The sequence below is a fragment of the Rattus norvegicus genome, chromosome 12 (genome assembly GCF_021556685.1).
Source record: "Rattus norvegicus strain SHRSP/BbbUtx chromosome 12, alternate assembly SHRSP_T2T, whole genome shotgun sequence".
Taxonomy (NCBI): Eukaryota; Metazoa; Chordata; class Mammalia; order Rodentia; family Muridae; genus Rattus; species Rattus norvegicus.
In genome coordinates, this window is record NC_141545.1 from 26745108 (window position 1) to 26761875 (window position 16768).

General features: G+C 49.3%; 1 long non-coding RNA gene across 1 annotated transcript; it reads right to left on the reverse strand.

Annotated features, from left to right (window-relative positions):
* Positions 1–600: 600 nt before the first annotated feature.
* On the reverse strand, positions 601–15758 carry LOC100910802 (uncharacterized). The gene is given in 4 exon segments (NR_102359.1): positions 601–909; positions 8965–9187; positions 12377–12468; positions 15714–15758. It is a non-coding gene; the product is annotated as an uncharacterized LOC100910802 (long non-coding RNA).
* Between the last annotated feature and the right edge of the window lie 1010 nt (positions 15759–16768).

Below are 16768 nucleotides of genomic sequence, written 5' to 3' on the forward strand. Positions count from 1 at the left end.
GGTTCCCAAGTCCTGGGATCACAAGAACGCGCAGCCACACCTGGTTTCTGAAGCATCGCAAAAGGGAGCGGAGGGCTCTCTGCATGCTAGGCAAGCACCTTACCAATTGAGCTACATCTCCATCCCTTAGAGTACTTGCTTTAAAAGACAGTCGGAAGGAGGGCTGTGGCCTTATGGGAACTTGAGGTTTAGAGACATTTGCCATTACCCCTCCTTTTAAACCTGATAAGAAAATGTCGTAGCCGACATGGAAGGTGAGTTCTGTCCTGCTGGAACCCAGAACTCAGCCATGTGTGGAAAGGAAGGGATGTGACCTTCGCCTGGGGCCCCTCGGGAGACAGTTCAGTGTACTTCTCCATAAACTGTCTGCCTGCTAAGTTTGGAAGTTACCCTTTCCTGGACAGGAATGGGTCTAGGCGCCATGGGAGCTGAGCCTGCAGACCTCCAAGGTCACCCTGTGAGTGGTTAGTGAGCCATCTTCCCCTGCAACCTGGGCGTGGTGAGTAGACACACCGGTGCCCATTCTTGCTTACTCACCAAGTGCCCCTTCCCAAGGTCACTCCTATGTCCTAGCACAACTCTAACTAATTAATGACATCTTTTAGCAGAGGGGAGGGAACAGGGGCTCCTGCCCCTGTATGGATTTCTCAGCTAATATGGCTGGGCTGCCTGGTGGTGAGGGTCAGGGCTAGGGTAGAAGATGAAGCAATATGAAATCCCCTACCACCCTGTGTGAAAACCATCTGGAAAAGGAGAACTTCATCCTCAGCGGCAAACGGTCAGAGCCATCTCCTTGTACCACAGAGTCCAGAGTGACACACAGCTACCAAGGCCTTTCCTCAGTGTTTTGGCAGTGAAGGCTCCGCGGAGAATGCGAAGGGCAAGGCGTGGCTCTCCTTCAAATATTGTCTGTCAGAGAAGGAAAAAAAGTATAAACAGATCATAGATGGAGAGAGCTTTTGTAGACATCCAATCCTCGTGGAAGCCCATCAATGTATAGGCTCAAGGAATCCTGGAGGGCTTTCGGGAAGAGGTGGGCTTTGGGCAGGTATGAAACAGAACGAGAGGTGCCTGCCTCTTACCTGTAATCCCAGCAAGCAGCAGGCTGAGGCAGGGGAATGGCAAGTTTGAGAGCAGTCTGGGCTATAGAGATGGCCCTGGGCTGTGTAAGGAAGGAAGGTGAACCAAGCCAGGGAAGCCACATTGCTCCAAGGCCTCTCTGCATCAGCTCCGGCTTCCAGGGCCTGCCCTGGGGTCTCTAGATGATGGACTGAGCCTGTGGGACAAATGGCCTCCTTTGTTCCCCACTTGCTTTTGCTCGTGGTATTTATGACAGCGACAGAAAGCAAACTAGGACTCAGCCGCATCCTCACGCTGGGCTGCTCTGCCCAGACGTTTGGATGGGATTCAGCAGAAAACCGACAAATTTGCACAGAGTGGGGATCTTTGAAGACTCTGAATAAGGGAAAATTTCCATTCACTCCATAATTCATACTGGAGAGACTCCCAGTGAATGCAGGGGGGAGGAAGCTCCGTGGATGGAGGCGAACAGCCATAGAGAGGAGAAAATCACAGGGCGGAACAGCACCCGAATAGGCTTGAACCCACGTCAGAGCTCATCACCCTGGAGAGCATCACAGGAGAGGACGCACATCCTCCACATGTGGAAGTGGAGTTCCGAGGGGGCCCCACCGCACCCGGCATCGTCAGATGAGCCATTTGGAGCGAAAGCCTTTGAATGGAATGAATGGAGGTGGTGATGGTTCAGGGACAAATCAAGTCTTATTCATCAGCCGAAGGCTCCCCTAGAACGAGGGTGGATGCTCGTCATCGGTGACGAAGCTCTAGGGCGTCCCATCTCACAAGACCAACAAGACCGACACCAAAGAAGCCCCCTCCCCCACCGCCCAGGACAGTGGTGGAGACTTGGAGCGCTTATGACCTAAAGCATTCACATGGGACACATACATGACAGGGAGACAGACGTAGAGGGTAGTCTTGATGGCCCGCATGCAGACAAGACACAGAGAGCCAGGTGTGGTGGTGCAAGCCTACAATCCCAGCACTTGGGAGACTGAGGCAGAAGGATAAAGAGTTTGAGTGGGGCTGGTATGGTGGCTCTGTATGTAAAGGCGCTTGCCACCAGGAATGCCCTGAGTTCAGGCCCTGGGTCCTACCTGGAGGAAAAAGAACTGATTCCTACAAGATGGCCTCTGACCTCCACACCCATACAGTAGGATATGCCCTACCCTCAAATAAATAGCTGTAATAAAAAAAGGAGTATAAGTAAATAAACTCATTACTATAAAGAAAGAGTTTGGGACAAGCCTGGGCTACATAGAGACCTTGCCTCAAAACTGGGAAGGTAGTTGAGTTAGTAGAGTGATGACCTACCACTCTATTAACCTTCACATAACCCACGCTAGCCTCAAGCCAGCTGTGCACTTTCTGGAAGGTTCTTCCCTGCTTTTCAGCAGAGAACACCTTCCCAGAAGTCTCTGTGCCTTCCATGGTGTCAGATGATGTCATTCTCTCCTGAGCTTCCCTGAGGCCCAGCACTTCCACTTTCAAAACACTCAACAAACCAGACTGCCTGCCTTCTAGAACCAGAGCCCCAGGAGAGCCTGGGTCAGGCTGCTCTGTTCACTTCCCCAGTACACCATTGCCTGGTTCCCCATGAGGCTCAGGATCCTGGCTCCTGGGTCCTGGGTTCTGGGTTCCATCCTTAGCACCACATAAACCTGACACAGGGATGCATTCCTGTGATCTGAGCATTGGGAGGTCGATACTGGAAGACTGGGACTTCAAGGTCATCTGGGACTATATATAAAATGAAGGCAGTCTGGGCAACATGAGACCTGGGGAGGGCGGGGAGAGCAGAAACAGAAAGGCTAGTTTTAAGAGATACTGGTGTCTTTAAGACAGAGAGTGCCAGATGATACTCAATCATGCACCGGAACTAAGAGTCTCCAACCCTGTACATAAGAGAAGAATCTAGGCTCTGTGCTTCCTCAAGCTTCCTTCTCCCCTCTGGGCTACAAGTTTTCTTCATAGCCTCTCTCTCCTCTTCATTCCTCAGTAAAATCTGGATCCTTTTGTTGGTTTTCTGAGACAGGGTTTCTTCTGTAGACCATTCTGTCCTCGAACTCAGAAATCTGCCCGCCTCTGCTGGGGTTAAATGTGTGTGCCATCACCGCCTGTCTCTGGGTCCTTTCCTTAGTTCCTTGCCTTGGTCTTGTGAGGGCTCCTAATGCCTAATCTCCAGGCGTTCTGCCCTCCCGGGGTAGGCAGGAAGGCCTGGTCACCCATGTGTTCCAGAAGCTGCTGCTGCAGTTGGTTCACTGTGGTAAATATCTTCAAGGCACCTGTCCTATCTGGTGCTGGGATACAAGAGAAAGAAGGAAGGGCCAGTTACAAGTGGCCAGGTGGCCTTGGGGTTCGAGGGGCTACCTGTGTCTGAAGGTTTCAGAAAAGGGTTAGAAGAAAGAAACAGAAGTCGGACCTGTGGCTGGTGCCAGGCTGTGCTTGGTTTCTAGAAGCTCAGTCACAGACTTCCCCACATATCAGAGATAAGCTGGGTGTGGTGATGCAGGCCTGTGGTTATAGCACTTGTGGAGGGAGGTTGAGGCAGGAGGATCTTAGTTCCAGGCCAACCTAAACTGTACAGTCAAATGTGGTAGCTCAGGACTGCAATTCTAGCATTTAGGAGGGGATTGGCAGGAGGATCAGGAGTTCAAAGCCAGCATCAGCTATGTCGTGAGTTTGAGGCTAGCATGGGTTATGTGAGGCCCTATTTAAAAAACACACAACAAAAAGCAGGCAAAAATAAAGACACAAAAACAAAACGAAAGAAAATTAAGATATACACATAGCCTGTGAGTGACACAGTCACACTGGAAATCACTAAAGCTGCACCTGCCTTAAACTAAACCACATGGTTTCTCAATTGCCACAAGGGACATGGGGCAGAATTGGTAACACTGCTACTCGGGATGTCTTTCTAGAGCCTCTGGGGACTCTGGAAAGCCATGCGGATGGGAAGGTCAAGGCTGAAAAAGACATGAACCCACTTAGCACACCTCTCCTGAGCCTCACAGGGAAGTGAACAGAGCAGCCTGACCCAGGCTCTCCTGGGGCTCTGGTTCTAGAAGGCAGGCAGTCTGGTTTGTTGAGTGTTTTGAAAGTGGAAGTGCTGGGCCTCAGGGAAGCTCAGGAGAGAATGACATCATCTGACACCATGGAAGGCACAGAGACTTCTGGGAAGGTGTTCTCTGCTGAAAAGCAGGGAAGAACCTTCCAGAAAGTGTATGATGAAAGCTGATGTTGACAGATAAACGTGGAGTCGGCTAAAGGAAGCCTAAGGCTGCCAGGAAATACAGAGGAAAGTAGGCATGGCGGTATATGCCTGGAAGCCCAGAAACTGCAAACTGGAAGCCATCCTGGTGTACATAGCAAGTTCCGGGCCAGCAAGAGCTTTGTAGTGAGGATACCCTCCCTTACACATGCACATGCATGCACTCGCACAGATGAACAGAGAGAGGGAGAGGGAGAGAGAGAGAGAGAGAGAGAGAGAGAGAGAGAGAGAGAGAGAGAGAGAGAGAGATCAGGAGGGACCCTGGTAAAGTGTTCAGACTCAGTCCTGAGGAGGTGAGGAGGAGTAGGAAGGTAGTTGGGGGAGCAGGGCATTAGGTCGAGGGGAGCAGCCTGAGTGGCTCTGTTATCTTTTCATTCCTGTAAAGCCCAAGGCTGCAAAACGAAGAAAGCTCTGTCAAATGCAGGCAGCGTCAGAGCAACCAAGTGAGTTTTCTTCTGCATGAACCAAGGTTTCTGAGTGCGCGTGTCTGTGTGCGATAGACAACCTTGTTTCTCAGGTACCATCCCTTTCCTCTTCCTCTCTGTCTGTCTCTGTCTCTAACACACACACACACACACACACACACACACACACTCACACACACACAGTACACTCGTGCACACACACGCACACTCGCGCACACACACGCACACTCGCGCACACACACGCACACTCTCTCTCTCTCACACACACACACACACACACACACACACACACGCACATTTAGTTACCATTCAATGTGCACTGGTATTTTGCCTAGATGTATGTTTATATGAAGACATCAGATCCCCTGGAACTGGAGTTACAGATGGTTGTGAGCTGCCCTGTGGGTGGTGGGAATTGAACCAGGGTCCCCTGGAAGAACAGCCAGTGCTCTTAACCACTAAACCCCACTCTTGTATCTTTCAAGGCGAAGTCTCTCAGTAGTCAACCATTAGGCTAGGTCGTGTGGCCAGCGAGCCCCAAGGATCCCCATGCCCTACCTCTCCAATGCTGGCATTACAAATGAGGCCACCAGGCTGGTTTTTAGGTGGCTTGCGGTTCCAATCTTTTAAGGCACAGACTTTACCAAAGGAACTATCAATCCAGTCTCCAAGAAGATCTCTTCCCCACTCCTTTCTTCCTCCCCCCACCCTCTCTCTCCAGGACTTCTTCATTATGTCTATCTGTCTGTCTGTCTGTCTGTCTGTCCTGGAACTCCCTATGCAGATCAGAATTGCTCACAGAGATCTACCTGCCTATCTCACAGCACGAACCCTCCTGCCTAACTCTCAGGGTGGTTTCTTTTTTTTTTTTTTTTGGAGCTGGGGACCGAACCCAGGGCCTTGCGTTTGCTAGGCAAGCGCTCTACCACTGAGCTAAATCCCCAACCCCCTCAGTGGTTTCTTATAGGTACAGAGAGCAAGCTGAGCTAGGAGTGGCTCAGGGTGACCTGGATAAAACACTCAGTGGTTTCTGTCCCCTGGAGGAGGCTCAGAAGGGAGAGAGAAGCAGGTGTCTCAGCTGCCGGTTAAAGCAGGCTTTGTAAGGGACATTCATGGACAAATATCGCCCTCTTGTGGTTGAGAGCAGCATTGCCCAGAAGAGCAAGACGGCCTGCTGATAAAAACAGGCAAGGGGTCTTTTCTAGGAATCCCATGGCAGGGCTGTATGGCTCTAACGGCTGGAGAATTGTCTTTTAAGAGTGGTCAATGGGGAAAATATATAAACATACACATGCACATTCATTTAGTCAGCAAGTGTTCCACAGGTAATCAAATGTCACCCATGACTCTTGTAGATAGCAATCTAAAGTTTTCTCACACTAATGTTTTTACTTTTGCTAACGACAGGGAAAATGTAATACAAAAGTTAAAAAGAACAAAAATGGGCCGGTGAGATGGCTCATCGAGTAAAGATGCTTGCTGTGAACAGTCTGACAACCTGAGTTTGATCCCAGGGCCCACAGTAGAAATAGCCAACTCAGGAAAGCTGGCATATGCAAGCCTGCAGACACACACACACACACACACACACACACACACACACACACACACACACACACACCTCCCAAACATACAGCAATAAGAAGAGGGGTGCCCAGGGCTGCTGCAGTGAGCCGATGCAGACAGTGAACCACCATTCTAGTAGTTTCCAGTTTCCTTCCACACCAGGCTGGTCACAAAGCTTCATGGAGGTTGGGAATCCTAGTCCTCTTTGGTTAGTTCCTTGGGTCCCTTCACCTCACACACCTGTTCAGGGGAAGGGAGGCCTTTACTATATGGTCTCTGTGAGTTCCAGGACAGCCAGGGCTACAGAGAAATCCTGTCCCCGCAAAAAGAAAAAAAAAGTGCCATTGCAAAAATGTGTGTGTGTGTGTGTGTGAGAGAGAGAGAGAGAGAGAGAAAGAGAGAAAGAGAGAGAGAGAGAGAGAGAGAGAGAGAGAGAGAGAGAGACATATAAAAACACATAAACAAGGGCTAAATCGAAACAGGCTTGCCCAAGCTCAGCTGTACACCGAGACTCAGTCTAGATTAGGAAGGTGAGTCAGAGTCTCATCACGCCTGCAGGAGCCTGGAGCCAAGGCCAGGCTTCCACACCCAACCCATGCTAGCCTCGATCAGCGTATCAGCATGGTCATTCAGAGGCCATCTTCTTGGATCAAAGGGCTTGAGTCAAACTTCCATCTACGTGGCCTAGCAGTGGCACAGGGCCAGTACTACAAGGGACAGGGACTTCTGATGCTTGGAGTCCTGTCACCCGAGGTCTCGGGTCTATGGCATCTCCCATGCAACTGAGTCCTTAGGGGAATCGTTGGCTTCTTCTCTTCTCTTCTCTCCTCTCCCCTCCCGGCCTTTGCCCTCCCCTCTCCTACTCTCCCCTGCTCTCTTCTCCTCTCTTCTCTTCTCATTATTTGGCCCAGGCAGGCCTTGAACTTGTGGTCTTCCTACTTCAGTTGTCTTGAGTTCTGTGATTACAAGTGTATGCCATCATGCCTGGCTTCCAGTAATCTTTTTCTCTCTCTTCCTCCTCCTCCTCCTCCTTCTTCTGCTCCTCCTCCTTCTTCCTCCTCCTTCCTCCCTTCCTCCTCCTCTTTCGTTTCCTTCAGAGTCACACTATGCCACTCACACTTGAACTCACAGAGATCTACCTTCCTCTGTCTCCCATGTGCTGGGACTGCAAGAGTGCACAGCGCCCAGCTCTGCGCGTCCAGCACTGGCTATGGTCTCTCTCTGAAAGCCTCCTGTGGAATAGGTGCAGCTTCGGGTCAAGCCTATGATGAACCTGGAAGACTGCAGACTCCGAGTGGGGTGTTCCAGGGACTGATCACAACGTGGGATTTCCACGTGATAGCACCTGTGGCTTACTCCCAGGTGTGGTTTTCTCCCGGGTCAGAGAGCAGTAGGGGGAGAAGACTTCCCACACTCTGTGGAATTACTGAGGTGTCCTCACATTCTGAATGAGCCATCCCTGGCTTATGCTGCTGTTTTTAGATCTATTTTTATATGTTATGTGTGTGGGTAGGCAGGCCACATGAGTGCTGGTGTTTGAGAAAACCAGAGGAGGGCATCAGAGTGGCTGTGAGCTGCTCAAAGTGGGTGCTAGAAACCAAATTCAGGGTCTCTGCAAGAGCAGGAAGTGCTCTGCACGGCCAAACCATCTATCTCTCCAGCACCTCGTGGTGCTACACTGAAAGCTGTGGAGTTTTTAGTGGGAAGGGCCCAGTCTGTGGAAGTAGGTTACTCTGGGCAGGCCTTCGAGGATTATCCTCACATCTGGTCCCCGTCTATTCTGTCCCTTCCTTATCTGCCACTATGTGAGAAGTCTTTGCCACACACTCCTGCTGCTGTGAGCACCGCTGTGTCCTTCCTGGTATGAAGGGCTGAAGCCTCAGAGCCAGTGGCTCTCAACCTTCCTAGTGCTATGACCTTTAAAACAGTTCCTCGTGGTGTGCTGACTCACCCTGGACCATAAAGTTATTCTCATCGCTACTTCATAACTGTAATTTTGCTACTGTTATGGATCATAACTTAAATATCTGTGTTTCTTGATGGTCTTAGTTGACCCCTGTGAAAGGGTCATTTGACCCAAGGGTTCATGACCCACAGGTTGAGAACTGCTGCTCTAAACCACGAGGCTGGAAAAAACTCTTCCTTTCGTTGGCTGCTTTCTGTCAGATAGTATATCTTTAAACTCTCTTTCTTTCTTTCTTTCTTTCTTTCTTTCTTTCTTTCTTTCTTTCTTTCTTTCTTTCTCTCTCTCTCTCTGTGTGTGTGACCTCAAAGGCATGGAAAGGGCGTCAGTCCTTTGGAGCTGGAGTTATATGTGGTTGTAAACTAGCTAGTGTGGAAATCAAACTTGGGTCCTCTGAAGTGCTCTTAACCACTGAGCTATCCTGCCAGCCCTGTCAGGGATTTTGGCTCTGGGGATGAAGGAAGTAATTCACACTCATGGCTCAGTGTTCTCTCTCCCAGGCAGTGGAGGAGCAAGCAGCACTACTAAGGGCGTCTCCTGTCTGGTGGCAGGCAAGCCATCCAACAGAACCTGCATGCTTACACAGAAGGCCTCTGTCAGACCCTCTAATGCACACACGTCACACAATGGCTCTTCCGACTGGACAAGGGACTCACCTGGACTGTAGGCTGGGATGATCTGTGTCCTTCAGAGTTCTTCCCTCTTCTTTCCTGCTTGGAGCTAGCTTTCCCTCCAGGAGTTCCCGAGGCCAACAGAAGGTGGATGAACATGCTGAGGTGTTCTTTCTTTGGCATGGGCGCCGCAAGACTTCCCCAGAGGGGCTGTGTGAGGTCGCTTCACAGGATTAACTTGCAGACCACTGCCAAGGTGAGGTGAACTCTTAAAAACATCGAAGATTCAAATGTGGTCCTGTTACCTCAATGAAAAGGTTCATGAATAAGCCTTTGTCCTCCGGGATCCAGAGGACCTGCTGCATACAGTACAACGATGAGATCTAAGTTGGTAATCTTAAGGGACCAGGGCTTTTGTGGGTTTATTTATCTATCTATCTATCTATCTATCTATCTATCTATCTATCTATCTATCCTCAAACTCTGTATAGCTAAGGATGCTTTTTTTTTCTTTTTCTTTTTTTTTTTTCTTTTTTTTTCGGAGCTGGGGACCGAACCCAGGGCCTTGCGCTTGCTAGGCAAGCGCTCTACCACTGAGCTAAATCCACAACCCCCTTTTTTTTTCTTTTTAAAGACAGGGTTTCTCTCTGAGTAGCCAAGGCTATCCTGAAACTCACTATGTAGATCAGGCTGGCCTCAACTCAAACTCAGAGATCCACCTGCCTCTGCCTCCCAAGTACACCACCACACCCAGCACCAAGGATGCTCCTGAGGTCTACTCCTTTTTTTTTTTTTTTTTCTTTTTTTTTCGGAGCTGGGGACCGAACTCAGGGCCTTGCGCTTGCTAGGCAAGTGCTCTACCACTGACCTAAATCCCCAACCCCTGAGGTCTACTCCTAACAATAGGACTGCAGGTTTATGAACTACACGGGACAGAACCCATGGATTTGCACATAAATGCTCTACCCTTAGTTATTTAGTGATCCATCCATCCTATGCCACAGCCACAGCCACAGCCACAGCCACAGCAAGAGGTGGACACCTTTTTTGTTTTGTTTTTGTTTGAAACCAGGTATCGCTGTGTAGCCCTGGTTGGCCTGGACTACTCTAGGTAGACCAGGCTGGCCTTCAACTCCCATAGATCTGCCTGCCTCTGCCTCTGCATGCTGGGATTAAAGGTGCCATCACCAAGCCTTTTTGGAAACAGACTGTTTTTTAAAATTATCTATTTGTGTGCATCTGTGTCTTGGTGTCTGTGTAGAGGCAGGGTCTGGGCATCATGTCATCTGGGCTGGAAGTGGACAAGTCCCAGCATCCCTCTGCCTCTGATCCCTTCCTTGGGGCTAGGGTTGCAGGGATGAGTGACACTTGTGTAGGTGCTGGGCTCTTAACTCTGGTCCTCATGACTGAATGATAAGAACTCTTAACCAGGGGCTGGGGATTTAGCTCAGTGGTAGAGCGCTTATCTAGGAAGCGCAAGGCCCTGGGTTCGGTCCCCAGCTCTGAAAAAAAGAACCAAAAAAAAAAAAAAAAAAAAAGAACTCTTAACCACTGAGTTATCTTTCTAACTCCTGATCCTCCTGCCTCATACTCCCAAATTATGGGCTAACACCAAGGCTGCCCCCCACCCAGCTGAGGGTTAAAAGCAGGTTATAAACTATGGCAGTCTCAGTGAGATTACAATTTATTTTCCTTTTCTTTTCTGGGCTCATTTGATTTCTATTAAATCCAAGGGAAAGCTCACCAACTACAGCTCACACAGCTAGTGGGGGGTGGGTGGGGAGCAGGGTTGAGGATGGAGGGAGGTCTGAGGGGAGGTGGGTGTGAGGGGTGTGGGAGGGAAAACTTGAGCTCTGCTGGTCACGGAGTGGAAGGTGTGGCTGGCACGCGCTGGGGAGGCTGCTGATGGGGTGCTGATTAATGACACCCAAGGGCAGAGTCCTGGTAGGAAGTGAGGGAAGAGCTAGGGTGCAGTGCTGCTGAAAGCTTGCAAGGACTCTGGTGACTGTGGTGTAGAGAGGTCTGGGTCAGCTGTTGGGAGATCAAGGGCAAGAGAGAGAGGAAAGCTGGGCTTGATACTGCTCTGCTGGGCAAAGAGCGAATACTAATCATATATAGGAAGGAGCTGAGTGCGCGACTCACACGTGTGACCCCACACTTCAGGAGATGAGGTGAGACTATTACAAGTTTTGGGTCAACCTAGTCTACACAGTGAAACTGTTTCAAAAACAAAAAACAGAAAAAAAAATCATATGTAAATCATAATAAAAAAGAACTTCCATGTGTTAAGCACTCTGTAATCTACAAAGTTCCTTTAAACCTACCAATTTAATATATTATCTGGGCATCGAGATCAAACCCAAGGCTTTGTGTGTGCTAGGCAGGGGCTCTACCACTGAGCCACGCCCCCAACCCCTCACTGGGGGATTCTAGGCAGGGGCTCTACCACTGAGCCACGCCCCAGCCCCTCACTGGGGGATTCTAGGCAGGGGCTCTCCCACTGAGCCACGCCCCCAGCCCCTCACTGGGGGATTCTAGGCAGGGGCTCTCCCACTGAGCCACGCCCCCAGCCCCTCACTGGGGATTCTAGGCAGGGGTTCTACCACTGAGCCATGCCCCCAATCCTCATCTGTTATTTTGATACTCATATACACAGAAACAGAAGCTCAGAGAAGTTCAAGAACTTGCCCCAGCATGTTCAACTATGCACAGGGACCGGAGGCTGATTCTAGCTAGTGGCTGTGCATCACTGGGCTGGGCAGGTGGAGAGTGGCGCTGGTCAATGACAGTAAAGTCATTGAGAAGCTGTTGATTTCCACACACCCAGCAACTAGTAGAACAAATGCTGCTTCAGTACTGGAGAGGGGTCCTGGCTTCATTATGTGCTGAACCACTGGTTGGTCCTGAGAGGGTGTGGCTACGGCTGCTCTCATCGAGCTTTGTCGCAGACAGAATCACTGTATAGGTCAAACTGACCCTTACACCTGCCTCCCAAAGTGCTGGGTCACAGCTGTGAACCCCCAAACCCAGCTCGAGTCTACTGTGTCCAACCCCCAACTCCTCTCTCTCCCTGGAAAATGCTCTCCTGTGTATTCCTGAGAAAGGACCTGGCTAGCACACAGGGCACCCACTGGACACTGAGTCCAGGCTCTGTGAAGCAAGGGTTCGACACCTGCCCCGAGCCACACTGTGGCATGAGGGTTGGCTAGGAAGCCATTGAGGATAACCAGGAAGAGCCTAATAGAGGTCCTAAAGCAACTCTTCAGGGGTTACAGAGGACACAGCCACATAAAGATAACAGACGGGAGGGCCTCCATACTCTGGTGATCACCTCAGGAGTGTGAGGACCACACCAGGCTCCATATAGTTTGGATCTCAGTTTGGATAGGGTGGTGGGTTCAACTGCTTTTCAGCCCAAGGTAAAGGGGGCACAGGCTCCTGTGGGTCCTGCTCTTACCAGGGTTCCAAGAACACGTCTGAAGCTGATGATGAAGATCTCGTTTCCATTGTAGAGGTGCTGCACGTCCCAGAAGCTTCCTCAACTGTAGACCATGAGGAATGGGAGAGCTTTAGAGCTCTAGAAGAAACAAGGGTCATCAGGTGGATACCTGGCCCTCTTCCCTCCCTCCCTTTCTCCTTATCCTCCTCTTTCATGAGTTAGCTGGGCAAGTCCTTGAATTATAGGCCTATGACCATGTTTGCCTTTTGTAGCCCAGGATGACCTCAAACTCACTATGTAGCTAAGGATAACCTTAAACTCCGGATCCTCCTGCCTCCACTTTGCAAGTGTTGGGATTACAGGCAGGCACCGTCTCACGTAGTGTATGTGGTGCTGGGGATGGAGCAGAGCATTGTGTATACCAGGCAAACATTCTGACAGCACCACCTCTCCAGCCATCCTTCCTCTTTTAAATTCTTGTTAGATCCAAACATAGACCAGGCCGGCCTTGAACTCAGAGATCTGCCTGCCTCTGCATCCTGAGTGCTGGGATTGAAGGTGTGCACTGCAATGCTCAGTTTACTTCTGGTGTTTTGGTTGCTTTGTTTATGTCTTTCCTTTACTGGCCTGGTTCTTACTACGCTATTCAGGCTGATCTTGAACTTGTGGCATCTTCCCACCTCTGCTTCTGGGATAAGGAGTATGCCACTGGGCTCCCCACCCCCACCCCCACCACAATGTATTTTTTTATTGAATATTCCCTTTTCATTATTTTATGAGTATGTTTGTGTGAGCACATGCATGTGTGTTTAGGTGCCCATGGAGTCCAGAAGAGGGTGCCAGATCCCCTGGCTACAGAATTTTAAGTGGTTGCTAGCTACCCAAGGGGGGTGCTGGGATCTGAACTCAGGTCTTCAGTCAAAGCAGCACAGCAGTGGTGGCGCATGCCTTTAATTGGGACATACTTGGAAGGTAAAGAAAGGTAGGTGGATCTCTGAGTTTGAGGCCAGCCTGGTCTACAGAGTGAGTTCTAGGACAGCCAGGGTTACATAGAGAAACACTGTCCAACAAAACAAAACACAAAGAAAACCAACCAAACAACAAACCAAAAAACAGCTTTCTGGGGCTGGAGGGATGGCTCAGTGGTTAGGAGCACTGACTGCTCTTCCAGAGGTCCTGAGTTCAATTCCCAGCAACCACATGGTGGCTCACAACCATCTGTAAAGAGATCCGATGCTCTCTTCTGGTGTGTCTGAAGACAGCTACAGTGTACTTATATATAATAAATGAATAAATCTTAAAAAAAACAGCTTTCTGGCTACATAAGAAATATTAATATAGGGGCTGGAGAGATGACTCAGAGGTTAAGAGCCCTGACTGCTCTTCCAGAGGTCCTGAGTTCAAATCCCAGCAACCACATGGTGGCTCACAACCATCTGTAATAAGATCCGATGCCCTCTTCTGGTGTGTCTGAATGTCTGAAGACAGTTACAGTGTACTCATACATAAAATAAATAAATCTTTAAATAAATGTTAATATACTACAAATACCTACTAGTAAATAATAAAAATTATAGCCTTATATAAACAAAGACAGGTCTGCAGTAGGTTTAGAACACTTGCTTTGTATGTGAAATTCCCTGGATTTAACTCCTACACTGAACAGGGGCTGAGGTGGGGACATAAAGGAAAAATCCTTCCTATCTTATCCCTCAGACAATCTAAATTGAAATTATTCGAAACTTATTATACTTTGAGAAACTAGAGCTTTAAAAGAAATGCCATTTGCAAATAGGAAAGGAAGTAATTTGGTCTGGGCATGGGGTGTGGGCGTGGGGTGTGGGGCATGCTGGGATGGTCCAGTCAAATGGCTGAGCTGGAGACGTAGAACCCATGTACAAACACTGGCTTGTGTTTATATACGCGCAGGTACATGTGGTGGCAGGACGTCAACCTTAGGTGACCTTCCAGAGTCACCGTCCACTTTGTTTTGTGAGACCTGCTCTCTAGATATCGTAATTCATGGTCCCTGATTTGACTGGGGTGGCTGGTCAGCCAACTTCCCCAGCAAGACATGGGGTTACTAGTGTGTCCATTATTCCTTGCTTTGTTACGTGGGTCCTGGGGACTGGCGTCGGGCTGCCAAGCACTTTCACAGGATTAGTCATTTCACTCCCCACTCTTTTTTTTTTTTTTTTTTTTTTTGGTGGTGGGAGGGGACGAGGTTTTACTATGTAGTCCTGCCTGGTCTGGATCTTGCTATGTAGATCAGGCTAGCCTCAAATTAGCCTTGGTCTTCCTGTCTCTGCTCATGAGCACTGGCATTACAGGCAACCGGCCTGCTATATATTTATTTACTTATTAATCGTGACCTCCTAAAGTCTGCAATCCCAGGACTGGGGGGAAGCTGAGGCAGGAGGATGACTACAAGTCCCAAGCCAGCCTAGGGTTACATCCAAGATAGGTAGTGAGATGGCTCAGCAGGTGAATTTGATCACTGCAAAGCTTGATTGCTTGAGTTTAATCCTCCAGACCCACATGGCGAAAGGAAAGGATTAATTTCTGAACCCAGAAAGTTTTATCTGACCACTACATGCCCTCCCCCCCATACAGATGCAAAAATCAAAAAATCAAAAAAAACAGAAAGCAAAAAAAAAATCCCCAAAGCAAACAAAACAAAACAAAACAAAACAAAAACCAACTAACCAAAACAAACAAATAAAAACCAACCAAACAAAAAATCAACGCACACATCTCTCACGTATTGGAGTGTTGTGCTTGTTTGCTTTTAGGAAGCAGTGAAGCTGCTCTCTCTGACCCCGGTTCACTCTTCTTTAATACAGGAGGACTATGGCTGGGCGGCACCCATCAATATTTATTGTATGTGATGTATGAATGCTAACATATGTGCGTAAGCTTCTATCCAACTGTAGGAGCCAGAGGAAGTTATTACTCCCAACTTCATTCCCTAGAGTCAGGGTACGTCTCTGAACTTGAAGGTAGGCTAGGCCGGCCGCTCTAGCGATCCTCGCAAGTTGTTGTGTGTCTGCGCCCCCTTTTTTGTAGGGAGGGAGGTGTTCCTGGGGATTCGAGCAGTTTCTCAAGATTGCACAAGCTCTCTAACCCCTGAGTCATTCTCCCACCCCATGGACAGCATTTGATTGCTCCAATCCGGCCCCTTCTATAGATTCGCTCCGATCACCAGGATTCATTCTGCTATTCCGGACAAAATGAAGGAACCTAGACGGTTAACCCAGAGGCACATCACCGGGGGTTTCAGTACTGGAGAGGTGTCCTACGCTACGCCCAGCATCCAATCCCGGGTCTGGTCCTAATTACCCGGCTGAAAATCCTCAGGCTGATTCGAGCCGCGAACACCTGCGGAGCCACGGTTCCCGCCACAGTCCGGCAACTAACGGTAGCTTGCTCGTGCCTAACTACATTTCCCAGAACTCTCAGCGGCAAGTCCGTTAGCCTGCCAGCCGGGCGGCTGGGCTCGCGACAGAAAATTCATTGGCTCCGCGGTGGTGGTGGCTGGTGATCAGCAAGATCATACGCAGATCTGTTGCTAACCCTCACAGCTTTCATCCTGCCTACGCGCTAAACACCACTTTATGCTCACTTCTGGTGTGGGAGGAGGCAGAGCAAGACAAGCCGGTGCCTGTAAGGGAACCAGAACTACAACTCCCAGAGTGCTTCGGTAGGCACAGCTTCCTGCTTTGCCGAGTAGCAGCAGTAACCGTTCTCAGATTATTTGGGCTCCAGAAGCCAGCGAGTGAAGGAGCAGAAGCCAGATTAAGGGAACGATAAAGAACAGAATACGATCTTTGACTTAAACAATGCTGACGGGTATGGTGCTGCTGTTAATTCCCACCGATGCTCAAGGCCAGAGCAAAGGGCATACAGCCATCTAGGAAATGCAAGAGAAGCTGTCCCAGGAACTATGGGAAACGTAGTGCACTGATTACTAGCCAAACCTTTAAGGGGAGAAATTCTTCCTCTTGTATTTTGACCATTCAAACACAGAATTTGCCTTATAAGTACTTAGGGTAAATAGTACGGATAAAGTCCCTTTATAACAGCCTTGGAGCTGTTTCAGACACTGCATTTCCTAAGTGGAACTTTAATAAAGTGGACCAAAGGAACCTATGGTTATTACGTGGTACAGCATAACCTATACGTAAGCGCCTCGGTAGGAAGAAATCTTAAAAACTACTAACGGCTTGTTTGTTCTAAGTTAACCTTCAACAAGATGTTCACTCCAGGACACAAGTGGAATGCAAGGGCTGGGTATGAGAATCTCCTGCTACACACTGAGAGATGGTAATTAAGGAGACTGGGGAGGTTGGGGATTTAGCTCAGTGGTAGAGCGCTCTAGCAAGCGCAAGGCCCTGGGTTCGGTCCCCAGCT